This window comes from Ursus arctos, unplaced genomic scaffold (assembly GCF_023065955.2).
Source record: "Ursus arctos isolate Adak ecotype North America unplaced genomic scaffold, UrsArc2.0 scaffold_25, whole genome shotgun sequence".
Taxonomy (NCBI): domain Eukaryota; kingdom Metazoa; phylum Chordata; class Mammalia; order Carnivora; family Ursidae; genus Ursus; species Ursus arctos.
Window position 1 is genome coordinate 16,453,622 of NW_026622930.1, and position 13,729 is coordinate 16,467,350.

Sequence of the window (13,729 nt, forward strand, 5' to 3'; positions counted from 1 at the left end):
TCTGCATAACACCCAGTGCACCATGCAATACGTGCCCTCCTCACTACCCATCACCGGTCTATCCCATCCCCCACCCCCCTCCCCTCTGAAGTCCTCAGTTTGTTTCTCATAGTCCATAGTCCGAGATGCTACCTTTTTAATCTGACTCCTCTTACCAGGTTATATTGTTTTCTGAAAATTCCACCTCCCTATCTGTATCTCCAATGTACTAATAGTACAAATAAGTACGTCATCATAAGAGCAAACATTTATTGATCACGCACTACGTTTATGACATAGATTTAAGTGATTACCTAGATTGTCTTATTCAAAACTCACTCACAAAACCCCTATAATACGCACTAATATTATCGTCACTTTACAGGAGAGGACACGGAAGTGGAGAGAGATAAAACAATTTGCCCAGTGTTATGTAGCTGTGGAACAGAAGAACTCGGTTTTGATGGCAGGCATTCTGACCACATCCCCACCCCAACCTCCCCAACCCATTCTCAAGGAACAGCATTTGCACTGGCCTTCAGTCTCAGCTGTGAGGTAGGACAAAGACACTAGTATCGGGGTGAATCTCTTACCCTCCCCATTGGCTGAGACAGACTTGTTAAGTTCTGGGATCTCTGTTTCTGTTCCATGAGGCTATCCCACGTGCTAGAGTTACTTGCAGGTAAGAGGGAAGGAGACAAAAGAGAGATAGAGAGAAGAAAAGGAAAATGAAAGAGAATTGAAGCCAAGGAAGATAAAACGATGTAACTCTCTACTTATGCTTCAAGTCTCCAATATATTTGGATACTTAAAAAAAATAAAGTTTCAAAGAACTTCTTGGCTCAGTTGACCTCAGTGTTCTGCGAAATTCTAAAGCAACAGTAGGCTCTGTCACACAAGCTCTAAAGACAAATCTGCTTAATGAACTGAACTTTTCAATTACAAATTAGTTAAAGGCCAAATTATGTTCACTATGTCCTTTAACAACCCTCCATTCTCAAATCCACCAGTCAGTCTAATCCCACGAATGTAAACAAGAGTCTTAAACCCTCTTAAGTTACATTTATTAATATATTTCCAAAGGAATATGTTTATTGTAAAGTGTTTTACAAAGTCTCCTTTGTCCAAAGTACTTAATATTTTATCCCTCAAATTTTCTATATTATTTACTTATGGTAAGAGGATTGAAAATATTCATAAAGTGTGTAAGGAAATTAACATGACACACTAATTAATAGCTAGTTAAAAATGTTCAGAGATTAAAGATGTCAACCTAAATCATTTGCAGGTGCATTGTTCACATAGTTACGTGGGAGGGATTCCATACTCTGCTTTATTTCACCATTTCAAAAAAAGACACATGCTTTTCCATTCAAACATTATTCGTCTCTAGCAAATCAACCACTAATACAATCTTCAACTCAACTTCTTCAGCTGGACTATTTCTGTATTCCATGAAAAGTAAGCCTTGATATAAGTGCTCACCTTTAAAATTATTGATCATGATCACAACTGATAAAAGTTATTAAAAGTAAATTATACTGCTTTTAGTCTGTGTGAAATGGCATCATCAGCTGACAAAACAAAGTATAAATTCTTTCATTTAAGTCTTCATGAAACCTGGCTAGGATTTACCTTAGGCTGATCGGAAGTAGCTATTATAGAAAATCTGATCAGTCCAATTGCTTAAAGTGGATATACTGCATACAGAAGTCCTAAAGAATAGATGATATATATTTCTTTCTTTTTTTTCTTTTTCTTTTTTAGCAAACACACATTAACTGAGCTTCCAGGAAACTGATGGTGATGAGGTATTTAAAAATATATGGGGCACTATAATAGTTACAACAAGAAGGGTAATAGTTAATAGTTAACAGAAAGGAAGTCAACCACCTGTGTTACCCATGCTTTTCTTGACTTAAATTTCACAACAATGTAAAGAAGAAGATGTAATTAATAACCCCATTTTAAAGGGGAGAAAACTGAGGCTGAGAGAGTTCTTGGATTTTAGCCAAGATTATCCAGCTAAGTGTCAGTCAGGATTCCAAACCAGGTCTATCTGTTGCCTGCGCCTGTTAAGCTTTACTCTTCTAGCAGTACCATGGTGGACATAGGGAGGAGAAAGGTAGTGGAAAATATGATCCTTGTACAAAATTCTGCATCAATGATAGTCATGCATGATTTGCACACATGGAAAACACTAGAAAATATAATAAGTTGTTCTTAATTAGGTACAAACGTGGGGGTGCACAAAAGGAATATGGCAGTTAAGATCAATGAGAAAAGCTTCTGCATCCATAGCGTTCCCTTACTCCAAGCCTGGGAGGTGGCATTTGGACAGACGGAGGGTGGGGGTACCATTACTGGCTGAGGAAAGAGTCTAAAACATGATCTATAACAAAATGTACATTTACATAGTCCTTCAGAGTTGAAAGAAAATCTCCATGCACCACACTGCATCTAATTTTCACTCCATTCTTGGAGGGTAGGTGTGCTGAAGATTACCATTCTGACTTTAAAGATAACTTTTGGAGGCTCAGGGAGGTCAACTAAGTGGAAGATTCTGGATTAAAACTCAACTTTTTCTGCTGACCAGTGGTCTTTCTAGTTAATTACCATTGAAGGTGGTAGAATAAGCATGTTATATGTGGTGAGAGGTTGGAGATGAGGATGAGTGGATAAAGGAAATAGATCAAAGGAAGTTTTTTGTATGGGAATAGAGGGAGATCTATGTGGGTATATGCAGTCAGATAGGTTTTAAAGAACACATTCATGAGCTCAAATGTGATTGAGGTGGCAACAGGGAAACAGTGTGGTTTGTGGAGGATAGTAGACAATATTCCACACCTAGCTTTACAGTCGGCAAAGCTAGGGTAAATATGGCAAGCTATTTAACTTCTCCAGCTCTGAGTTCCCTTATCTTTAAAGTGAAAGTATTAATCCCTCCATCACCAGAGTTTTATGGTGACCATAAAGGATAACTGTGATAATGGATGTGTGATGAACACAGTAAGCACTCTGTCAAGACCAGTGGTTGTGATTATGCTTCTGAATAAAGTGAAATAGAAACTGTGTTTCAAGCTGGTTAACCTGGAAGCAATGTAGAAAAGAAGAGAATCATGAGACCTTGGGTCAAGCGAAAAAATAATGTGGCATGATTTTAGCATATAAAATTCTACTCTCCATCATATCTTTTATGGGCCTCCTGTTATATTTGTGTTCAAGCAAGCAAACAAGGAGGCATTACACTGAGGTGGCTCTAATGGCCTGGTCATCTGCATAAGTAAGACAAACCCTAAGCCAGAGACAATTCCTGCAAATAATTCTAGGTTAAGAAGAGAATCAGTCACAAACAGCCAACTACACTTTCCCAAGTAATGCAACTGCTTCAGCTACAGCCAAACAAATAATTTCCTTGCTTTGCTTCCCACCTTCTCTATAAAAACCTGGCCCCCTAGCTTCTGTGGGTGGAGCTGTCCTACTTCCTTTTTGGTATTGCCTGATTGGAATTAATATTTGCTGAAATAAAATTCCCCAAAGTTCAATGTGCCTCAATTTATCTTTTAACACTCGGAATAAAATTCAAATGTTATCTACAAAGTCTGTGTGTTCTACAAACACCTGCTTAATGTGGCTTCTGCATTCTCTTCCAGATTATCTCTCCAGGATTCCCTCTTGGTCTGTGATCACCAGGTAGCCTGGATTCCTGCATTTACTTCCTGCTTTTCAACCTACTTGAAACATGCTTTCTCCAACTGCTCACCTGGTCTCAAGTGTTAGCTTGAGTGTTGTCCTTATTAATCAATTATTAAAAATTGTAATTATATACATATTTGCATGTTCATGTTCAAGACATTGAACTACTGTCAAGGAAAGAGAGAAACATCAATTAATGTGAACCTAGCTTTTCTGATGCTCTGAGTGCTCAAAGTAAATTATGGAGACCTGCTGAGGGACGTGAACCATTTATATATAACACTTCACAATATCAGTAGTCAAGATGCCAGACATGGTAATGAGTGGTTAATTGCCAAATGAAGAGGAAGAAGGAAAAAGTCTCTAAGTGTTAGAGTTGGGATGGCAGGAGGCTCTCGGCTCTTCTAGAAGCTGTTGAAGAAATTGTCAAGGGATTTTCTACTTAAAAACTTATAGTGATCTAAAGATGGCTACCATTATTCTCTAAGTTAAATAAGAAGCTATGCTTTCAATTCTTCAAACCTGGGGATCGATGGTGTGTGTCTTTCTTGTTCTTTTGTGTATATTTTTGCTTCTGTGTTTTGTTTTGCTTTGTTGTGTGTGTGGGAGTAGATGGGGTGTGTGACAACAGAGTGTTTTGAAAGCAATGGGAAATGTGCCACTTGATGGATGTCATTTTGTTGCACTTGGCTTATGCCTTCTCTCAAGTTTTTCTCATGGGAACATCACTAAATTAAGAAGAGTTAGACTGTCAGAAGCTTCTCTGTCCAACTAAGAATCTCTCTTTTAAATAACAAGACAATAAATAACAAGAAAATGCTTACTAAATAAAATCAATTAATTTTTGACTGCATGTGATATACCAAGTGTATAGTTCATTATTTATATACTTTTGTTGGATGGATGCCCCTATTTATGTCTTGTGCAAGGTGGGTATAAAATGTTAATTTCATTTAAGAGATGTAACAAACCCAGACGTCTTTATGAAATTTGAAGGAACATTTTCTCTGAAGCTGGTGAGATTGTGGTTTGCTTCATCAATTTCAACAGCTTTTTTTTTTTTTCTTCAATTTAAAAAAAAATTTTTTTATCAGAAGTACAAATGTAGAAGACAAGTATCCCACTGTGCCCATGGATCTGGCACAATCACTGAAAAATATCAAACATGTCACCAATTAACTAGTGGAAAGAAAAAAAAATATGCATCTAGGAATGTCAAGACAGATTTCAAGCCTGAAATGTACAGCAAAGGGAAGATCCATGAAATAAGGAGCAAATATCTTGAATTTCTGTCTTTGAGGAATTCTTTCTCAATCAGCCATAACACTGGTTCTTGGAGATTATTGAGGTAGGTTGGATTTGAGACTAGGAAATCCAAGTCATGATCAGGCAGACAAAGAAGTTTCTAGACACTCTGTTATCCAGGTGAAGAATTTAATTATCACTGCTCCAGACAGATCCTCTCCAACCACTGATTCTAATTTGGAAACACCCTTTGTCCTCAGTTATGTACCTCGTAGTACATTGCTCCTTCCATTATTTACTCTGTTCTGAAATTACATTGTTAATATGTTTATTGATCTGCTATTGATTACCTCCCCATATCTCCCAGCATAGACACTGTGAAGCCATCAACCTTGTTGATCTTGTTCACTGTGTATCCCTAACTCATAAAATAACACCTGACACATATTGGGGTCCAAGGAAATATTTACAATAAATGACATGTAAGTAATATAAAGAACAGAAAGAGAGAGAATGGCTATGGCATAGTAATATGTTAATTATCTGCTCAGGATTTGTTTGATTTTCTTTTTAAAATTTTGAACCAAACATTTGTAGTGACTATGGTAAAAGATGCAGTAATTATAAACCACTAAAAGTAAAAAATGCTGCATTTCATTTGTTAAAGGAGTGTTGATTACCTTATTTTTCATCACAATTATGGTACTGTTTCCTCAAATCAGAGTTAGATGGAGTCACTAAACGCCCAATGATTTTATCCTTGAAGAGAGAGCAACCTCTTTATTTTGTGTATTATCATTCATTTATGCTGTTATTCAATCATTCATTCATTCTTTCATTTCTGTATTAACACTTCTTGAGTGGTTAGTGTCATCCTACTAAGTCATAGGTCCTTCCTTCTGGGGAATCAGAATCTAGTAGGCAGAGAGGCAAGGAAAGCACCATGTACCCATGCAATGTGGCATGAGGGTTGTGTGCAGTGACCTGTGAGAATGCAGATCATCCATCACCTAGCATAAGAAGTCAAGGAAGGCCTAGCAGAGAAAGTTGCACAGCAGAAAGTAGAGGTTAGGTCAGGCTGGACGGGTCATGAGAATAGTGAATAAGGATATTCAACTAGTTGTTCGAACTGGGCAGGATATATTTAGGAATGAAGCTGAAAGGGTGGACAAGAGTCCTCGTAAGAGGACTTTTATGCCTTTTATGTATGCTACAGTAGTGTCATGTAAGAGCCACCTGTCACCCAGATACTGAAGCTGCAGAATGGCCCAGTTACACCATTTGAAGCCAGAGCCTACAGGAAGATCTGCTGGCCATGTGGGAAGCCTGGCCTCTCAGACTGACAGTGCATTCTGGTAATAAAAGGGCCACCAGTGTTCTTACATTTATAGATCAGAAACTCAATTTGTTTAGTTGGTCCAGTGTACTGGTTAGTTCAGGCTGGCAAAATTCACAGAAGACCAATAATATTCAGTCTAAGTGTAAAAGAATACATAAATTCGTCCATTTCCCCTGGGGCAGGAGCCCACAAATAGAACAAAAGAATCCTAAAACCTTATTGATAAAGATATTCAGATAAGTTGTCATAATAAATCCATTCATCTATTGGGGAAGAAACAAAATCTAAAGTTAATTATCTGCATGGTCAGAGTCAATTCAGAAGACCAAAAATAATTTCAAATGCATTATTGTTTTTTGAATCTTCTTCTCTAAATTTTTAAATTGCATTTTTTTAACAGATCCTTTAGATTGGAATAAACTTGATTGAACTTCAAGTTCTTAAGTTTCTATGAGGATATATGTTTCCTAAAATAAAAATGTTATCACATCATAAATGTAGCATGTAAACCTCAAATATTTACTAAATGTAAAAATATCAACGTGAAATCACCTTTTTGTCAAACACTTAAATATCAACTCTATTGATAGTTTATTGGAAATCATAATGTACACATAAACTACATTTCTTTGTAATCCTCTTTTGATTTAATGATAGATCATTAACATCTAGTGACATTGATTAATGTGTGTTATATTTTGTGTATAGCAATGTCCGTATCTATATATTCAAACCCTTTTGATGGAAATTCAGAATTCAGAAATTATATCTATATTAATTTCCTTTAATTATGAATATTATTGGAAAGAATAACCTTGAATATGTATATATGATCTCTTTACTTATTTTTATCATAGGATAAATTCCTAAAAGTTGAATTTGTGTCAAAGGTGTGCATATGTTAAAGATTTAGGATTAAATATGAACATTATTGCTTCCCAGATTTCACTTTTTAAGTTTTTTTTTCAGAATTTACCTTTTAAGCAGTAATTTTGCTACACTTTCATCAAAATTATATTAGTATTTTTGTTAATGTTATTTTGATAAGGAGAAAGTATATTTTATTTATATATATTAATATAGATAGATATCTTTGATTACTAATAAGGCTGGATACCTATTCTTACTAATCCTTTGCTTTTCTCGTTTAACTCTATCCTTCATTACTTTTCCATATTTATATAAAGATGCTAGCTTTGTAATTTTATTATTGATTTGCTGGATTCTATTAACGCAACTGATACCAAGCACCATTGTGTCCCCACGCTTTCTTCTAGCATCTAGGCTATAGGAGTAAGCAGAAAAAATAAAACAGTGACAACAAAAATAAATAGATAATTAATTAATTAATTTTTGTCCTCCACTGAGGGTCAAACACATGCTAACTACTTTTTCCCAACTTCTCCAGTTTTATATTTACAAACCACTTTTTAAGCTAAATGTCTTTCAATATACTTTATGATCTGATTCCTATTATTTTTCTTTTTCAGAGAGTGATCTCACTTCTAATTCTGGGTCCTTCCATCGGATCAATATTAGTTTGTGTAAAGTATCAGAATGTGTAAGAAGAAACAACCAAACCCCTTTTAAAGATTCCCACATATCCACAGGGTACCTTTGAAGAGAGCCTGGGTATTAAGAGGGAGTTTTCCCTTCCAAACCCTGGGTGTACCTTTATCTTCATTACAGTAAGGAGTGAGCATAGCGCTCTGGGCAAGGAAGGGAAGCCTGGGCAGTATGGGGAGGACGGGATGAGTCAGGGAAATAGGGGAATGTGCCCCTCTTTGCTGTGCATGGTTTGTACTGTTTTAATCTCACTTGTGAAAATGGGAACTTGTTTACAAATAAACAAGAGAAAAAAAAAGGTAGAAGTTTGGTCTGATATTCCCTAGTTAGAGACTTGAGAAGTAGGAGATCCTGCATCGACAAGAATCTCAGCTCATCTTATCACACATGCTCTTTGCCCACAGATGGAATAAACGGCTTTGCTACTGTGATAGCTAACCAGAGTTTCCATCAAGGCACTCTTGAACTTCACCACAAATTTAATTTGAACCTTTTATGCTCATAAAGTTTCAATATTTACTCTTCCCAGCCCACATTTTTACTTTACTTTTGATTGTCTCCGCCCTTGCTCTTTCGAACAAGATCTAAATGGGAAGTGTCAGAGTATTATATCAAAAACCATTCAGATTGTTTTTGAATGGAGTGCAGATAAGCGTCCAAACTTTTGAGTGCCTGTTCTAGCTTTGCCTGTCTTTCGGAGTCCCTTCAAGAAGCAGCTCCTGGGCTACGACAAATAGTTCTCATTACTGTAACTCACAAATGAGTCTCAACACCAAGAGGTGTAGGCCAATTGACAACCTGAGGCATAAACAAAGAATTCCAAGTAAACTGTCATCATCAAGGCTGATATTTGGTGGTGGTTGTGTCCCCTCCCCCACTGAGTGATGTGCCTTAATACCTGTATTATCTCATTGGAAAGCCTTTGAAAATTAATCTCATAGCAGAGTCGATGTTATTTCTGTGTGTAGATTTTTATCATCAGCTAGTCAAAAACACTAAAAATATTTTTTTTAAGTGGTTGTTAAAAAACAACTGAAACTGAAAAATCCTCTCTAGGAATAGTTTTTGCAATTTCTGCTCAAACAAGGTACATGGACAGCCTCTCTTATGCCTAATTCAAGCTATCTTTTTTTTTATGGGTCATTTACATATATTGACTTCTTTGTGGGTGATTTTCACATTTACATAATACGTCAGGGAGCTTCATGTATTTTGCAAATATTAAATCATTTAAAGGTCACTAATCTTAATAGTCCTAGGAAAGAGGTAAGAATTTTTTAAAGCACCTGAGAACTACTCTTGATCAAACCATTTCCATCATTTCTGGGAACCAGTCATGGCAGTGTGGAGCAGAGTTTTCTGTAACTGGACCATGCCAAGAGGGATCCATGGGATCTTTGTTGTTACTAAGAGTGCAAAAACCTGGGGTGGGGTTCAGCCATGAATGTACCTACTCTGTGCTGAGAAAATTGGCTTAAACTGGATACTACTAGAAAAATGTTAGCTCCTGTGTAGGTCGAAGAACATAATAATGACCCCTGCCACTTAGACAAACTACCAGAAGTCACTCCCTAGTATTTTCTGAAGCCAGGGTTATGATAACCCCTTCTAGCCTGTGAGTTGTCTCTGAGGAAGGACTCCAAATAATCATTAAATGAAAGCAAATCATCCTCACATCAAGTGATAACATTTAGTTTTGTACCTTTGAGACCATTCAAGTATTTTCAAAACAAAAAATATGAGCCTTCTGTGTTTTCCTGCAAAGATTTAAAGCATTAAAAAATCTATATGAAAAAGTGAAAGTACAGTAAATTTAGCCTTGGCTGAAAGGTGATTTAATTATTTTTAAGTATTCATTCATTCATGCATTCAACATTTCTTTCTTCATTCATTGAGGACTAGAGCCAGGACCTGTTAGATTCTAAGAATGCCAAGAAGCATAATATAAAATCTTCCCCTCTGAGAGTTGGCAGTCTAATCTTACTCGAGAAACGGGGAAGAAGCTAACTAAAATTCAAGTTGATAATTGTTGTAAAGTTTAAAGAAGTAGCACATAGAACTTAAAGGCTCTGACTTTAATTCCAGTGTCCCTGGGCAAGTCACTTAATTCCTTATAATGCTTTCCTTCTCTGAATAAATGGGACTGATGAGAACATCAACCTCACTATATGGTTGTCAGAATTAAATGAAATCATATTGGTAGCGCAATTGAGCTGGCATTAGGCAACGCTCAATAATCTTAACTTTCTTCACTGTTGTTATTTTTGTAGGAGTGAGTGTCCTTCAGGTACAGAATAGGTTGCTACTAAGTCTTCCTAAAGGAATAGAAAAGCACCCAAAGAATACTATACCTTGGTATGAAATTCAACTGTTTACTCGTTTTCCGCATATGCAAAAATATTTTTAGAAAGTCTTATTTTATTTGTAGATTAACCCAATCCTGGCCTTTACCTAATGAAATTCGGAAAAGGGAGCAATCATTTTTGGTTAAAACGAGACTTCACTCAGTTCTAAGTCTGAAATCACCATTAGGAAAAATTTTCTCTCTCTCTTTTTTTTTTCCTGACAAATTCTAATGGGACATTTAATAATTGAGTATATTTACGTTAGAAAATGAAGTATATATTTCCTTCTCTTGCAGAAAAGAACAAACGGAAACATATGCACAGAGTCAACACATTGTCATCAGTTCTAGTTAATCCCTTCACTGGAGTTTCTTTTAAATTTAAGCTTATGTACATAACGTCCAGCTGCTAGTTAAAATAGGTCTCCTTCAGTCAGATGTTTATAAGCAGAAGTTTAGCGGGCTGTCCACAACTCAACGCCCAGAAACTTGACTTGAGCATGCAGTGGGCTGTTCCTGTTTGTGGCATATTTATAGTATTGATTGAAGAAGTTTATGGCTTTGACACAGTCATGTATTGAGAATGAGTGGATTACATTTTTAAATGAGAATTATGGTTATATCCTGATATATACGAATGTTGAAGAATAGCAGTTTCTGTTAGACTTGAATTTTTTTATACAAGGGTCAGGGACAACTTTCAACCAGTAGAGCTAAGAGAATACTTCTGCTACAATCTGAAGTGCCTTCAGTACATCTCACAATATTCCCGAGGTAAATTGTACCCCTCTTGTTTCAGTGCCCTCTGTCTCTGCACCCATTCAAAGTATTGGCTGCAAGTACCCACTCTTCACTGTGCGTGGAAAGCTATGTATCTCTCCAGTATCTGCAAAACTCCAACATTATCTGGGCAGTTACTAAACTGAATCTGTCTTAACTCTATATTTGTAGCTCAAAAAAAAATTTTAGCTGCTCTAGGCTATACGTGGGATTAATATTTGCAAATGTAGGGAAGGAATCAGATTTGTGTAAATCTTTTCTTGTGGGAAGTTTCATTCCTTGTTTAGACTACTTTTTGTGAAAATAGATCTCTAATTTTTGTACAAATATGAATGACATGATGAACCCCAAGCAACACCATTAAATATCCCCAGGACACCAAAGGATCTTACACTCTCATCATGGTGTGGGGGTGTTGTGGGCGTTTGTGTTTGTGTCACACTAGTATGCAAGTGTTGCACAGCCTGGAATTGTTCTATTTCACGTGTTAATCATAAATTCTCAACTGGCTCATCCACCCACAGAATTCAGTCGTAATGCTTTTGAGATGTCTACATCTGGAGTAAGATATATTATCTTACGTAGTTTAGGAACTGATTGTGAAGATGTTTTGCACAGAGGGATGCCCACAATCATTTGATGATTGGGGAATATCCCAAAAAGTTTCCTATAAAGATATAAGTGAAAAAACATCACTCATCCAGCAGATTATTTTCAACATCAGTCACATTACTCTGTATTTAAAGTTTGTATGATGAGCGATGCATTTGATAAATGTTCCTTTGATTGGGTAAATAAATATTAAGTGAGAAGCCATAATCCCAACTCAATGGCATGTACAACCCAGAGATAACACCATGTACCTCGCTTCTAAAGAGAGTCGATTCCTCTTCCTGTTTCTTCAGTAGACTATCCAGGAATTTTCTCAAGCCTTGCCTTTGATAAACCTCTCGTGTCAAACTCTGGATGGCTAGAATTACCTTCTTGTAGGCTGATTCCCAATCATGTGGTCTTATTTCATTATAATTATCATTATAGCCCTGGCTGGAGGGTTCTGCTTAGTTTTCCAGAGTTACAATTCCCTCTTGACTATGATTAAACTGTCTTTGGATTCATGGGCCTGGAAAATTTGAACAGTCCAATTTAATGAAAAACAATTTTCATAGCCATCTGGCAATGGTCTGAATATTTCTAGAAGTTAACTTTTTGCATATTAAACTTTGAAAAGAAATAATTAAATCAGCTTTCATAATAGCCCACGTGGAGAGAGTCTGCTCTGTACGTTCCCACCAGCCCACTGATTTGTGTATCTATTGTACTTTCTCAGTACTTTTGCAGAGAAACAGATCATTTATATAAATTATAATCGATGGGGGTCTGAGTGCTGAGCATTTTGAAATAGCCTCTTGGGTAAGTTAGATAGTTAGAGACTAAGAAATTAATCTTATCTCCTTGGATTCTTTCATCAAGGCAAGATTTAAATCAATTAATTATAATTTAGGAAATTTTCAAAGCTAAAAAGCTTTCGGAGTGAAAATTGTGTTTGGGTAATTATGAAGAAAGTTCTTCCTACTTAAAAAGATAGCCTCACAAAATGCCATTTTCCAGGTCCTTTAAGTTGTTTATAAACTTTTCATTTTGCCTTTATTTTCTATCTCAAGAACAATGCCAAAATTGTGAAAAGAATTAACCATTTATTGATTATAGCATTTGAGCTTTCTAGGAGTAATAACTCAGAGTTTCTCAGAGACGAAGTAGACAATTTTGAATCCTTCAAACCTGAATACAGTCTGTAAAACTACTAAATAACATTTATGCTTGCCTGGAGAAATTTGAAACAAAACAAAACAAAACACCTTCACTGAGCTTAAAATGAGTCTTATTTAATTCCTGGTGGAATTAATTACAGAGCTAGTAAATTGTGTCCCCTTATATATTTAGTTGGGCCTTCCATGAAAAGTCAAGACAAATACCTTGATCCTTATCCCTGCTATTCCTTCTGCCATTTTTGATGTAAGATTGTGAGTCACACCCCATATATGGTACTCCCTTTCTATACATGTAAATGGATAACAATATGAGGAAAAATTTGTGGGGCAAGTAATATAATGAATGGTTAAGTCAAAGTATTGATGCGGATCCTTTGCACATAATGCTTTGAACACCATTCCGTGGATTTAAAGGCACGGAAGATTCTTCATTCAAAATTTTTAGGGCTTATGTAAACAAAAAGAAATCACTTGCTTTATCACCCAACTCTTAATAACTTTGGTGGAAATGAATGCATTCTTTGAAGGCCACGTTTATTTTATCACTGTTCAAAAGGCCTAAAGTCAGAGGTATTTGCAAAGCTAAACATTCACAGGTAGCCAATATCCACAATAATGATGCTGATAAATCTAAATCATAAGGTACATTTGGAATCTTAATTTAAAGTAATACTAACAAAATATGTGATTGAGCTGACAAAACATTTGCTGTTTAAGTAAGTAATTAAGCTGATGCAATCAACCAAAAACTGTTTAAAGAGTTGATTGCCTTTCACAAGAGAAAGAAATCTACAGTTTTATACTATTTTATAATATTCTGTAGGAACTTTTTTTTTTTCCTTTGGCTTTGGCTGATACCACGCTAGTAATTCTTGAGAAGTAAAATAAGGCCTTATTCTGTCCCTGCTGTTTATCACTTTCCTGAAATCATAATCCTCTCTATGTCACCATAATCATCTCCACAGGAATTAATTGTGATGTCACAGAAGATTATGACATGAAGTGGGAAGC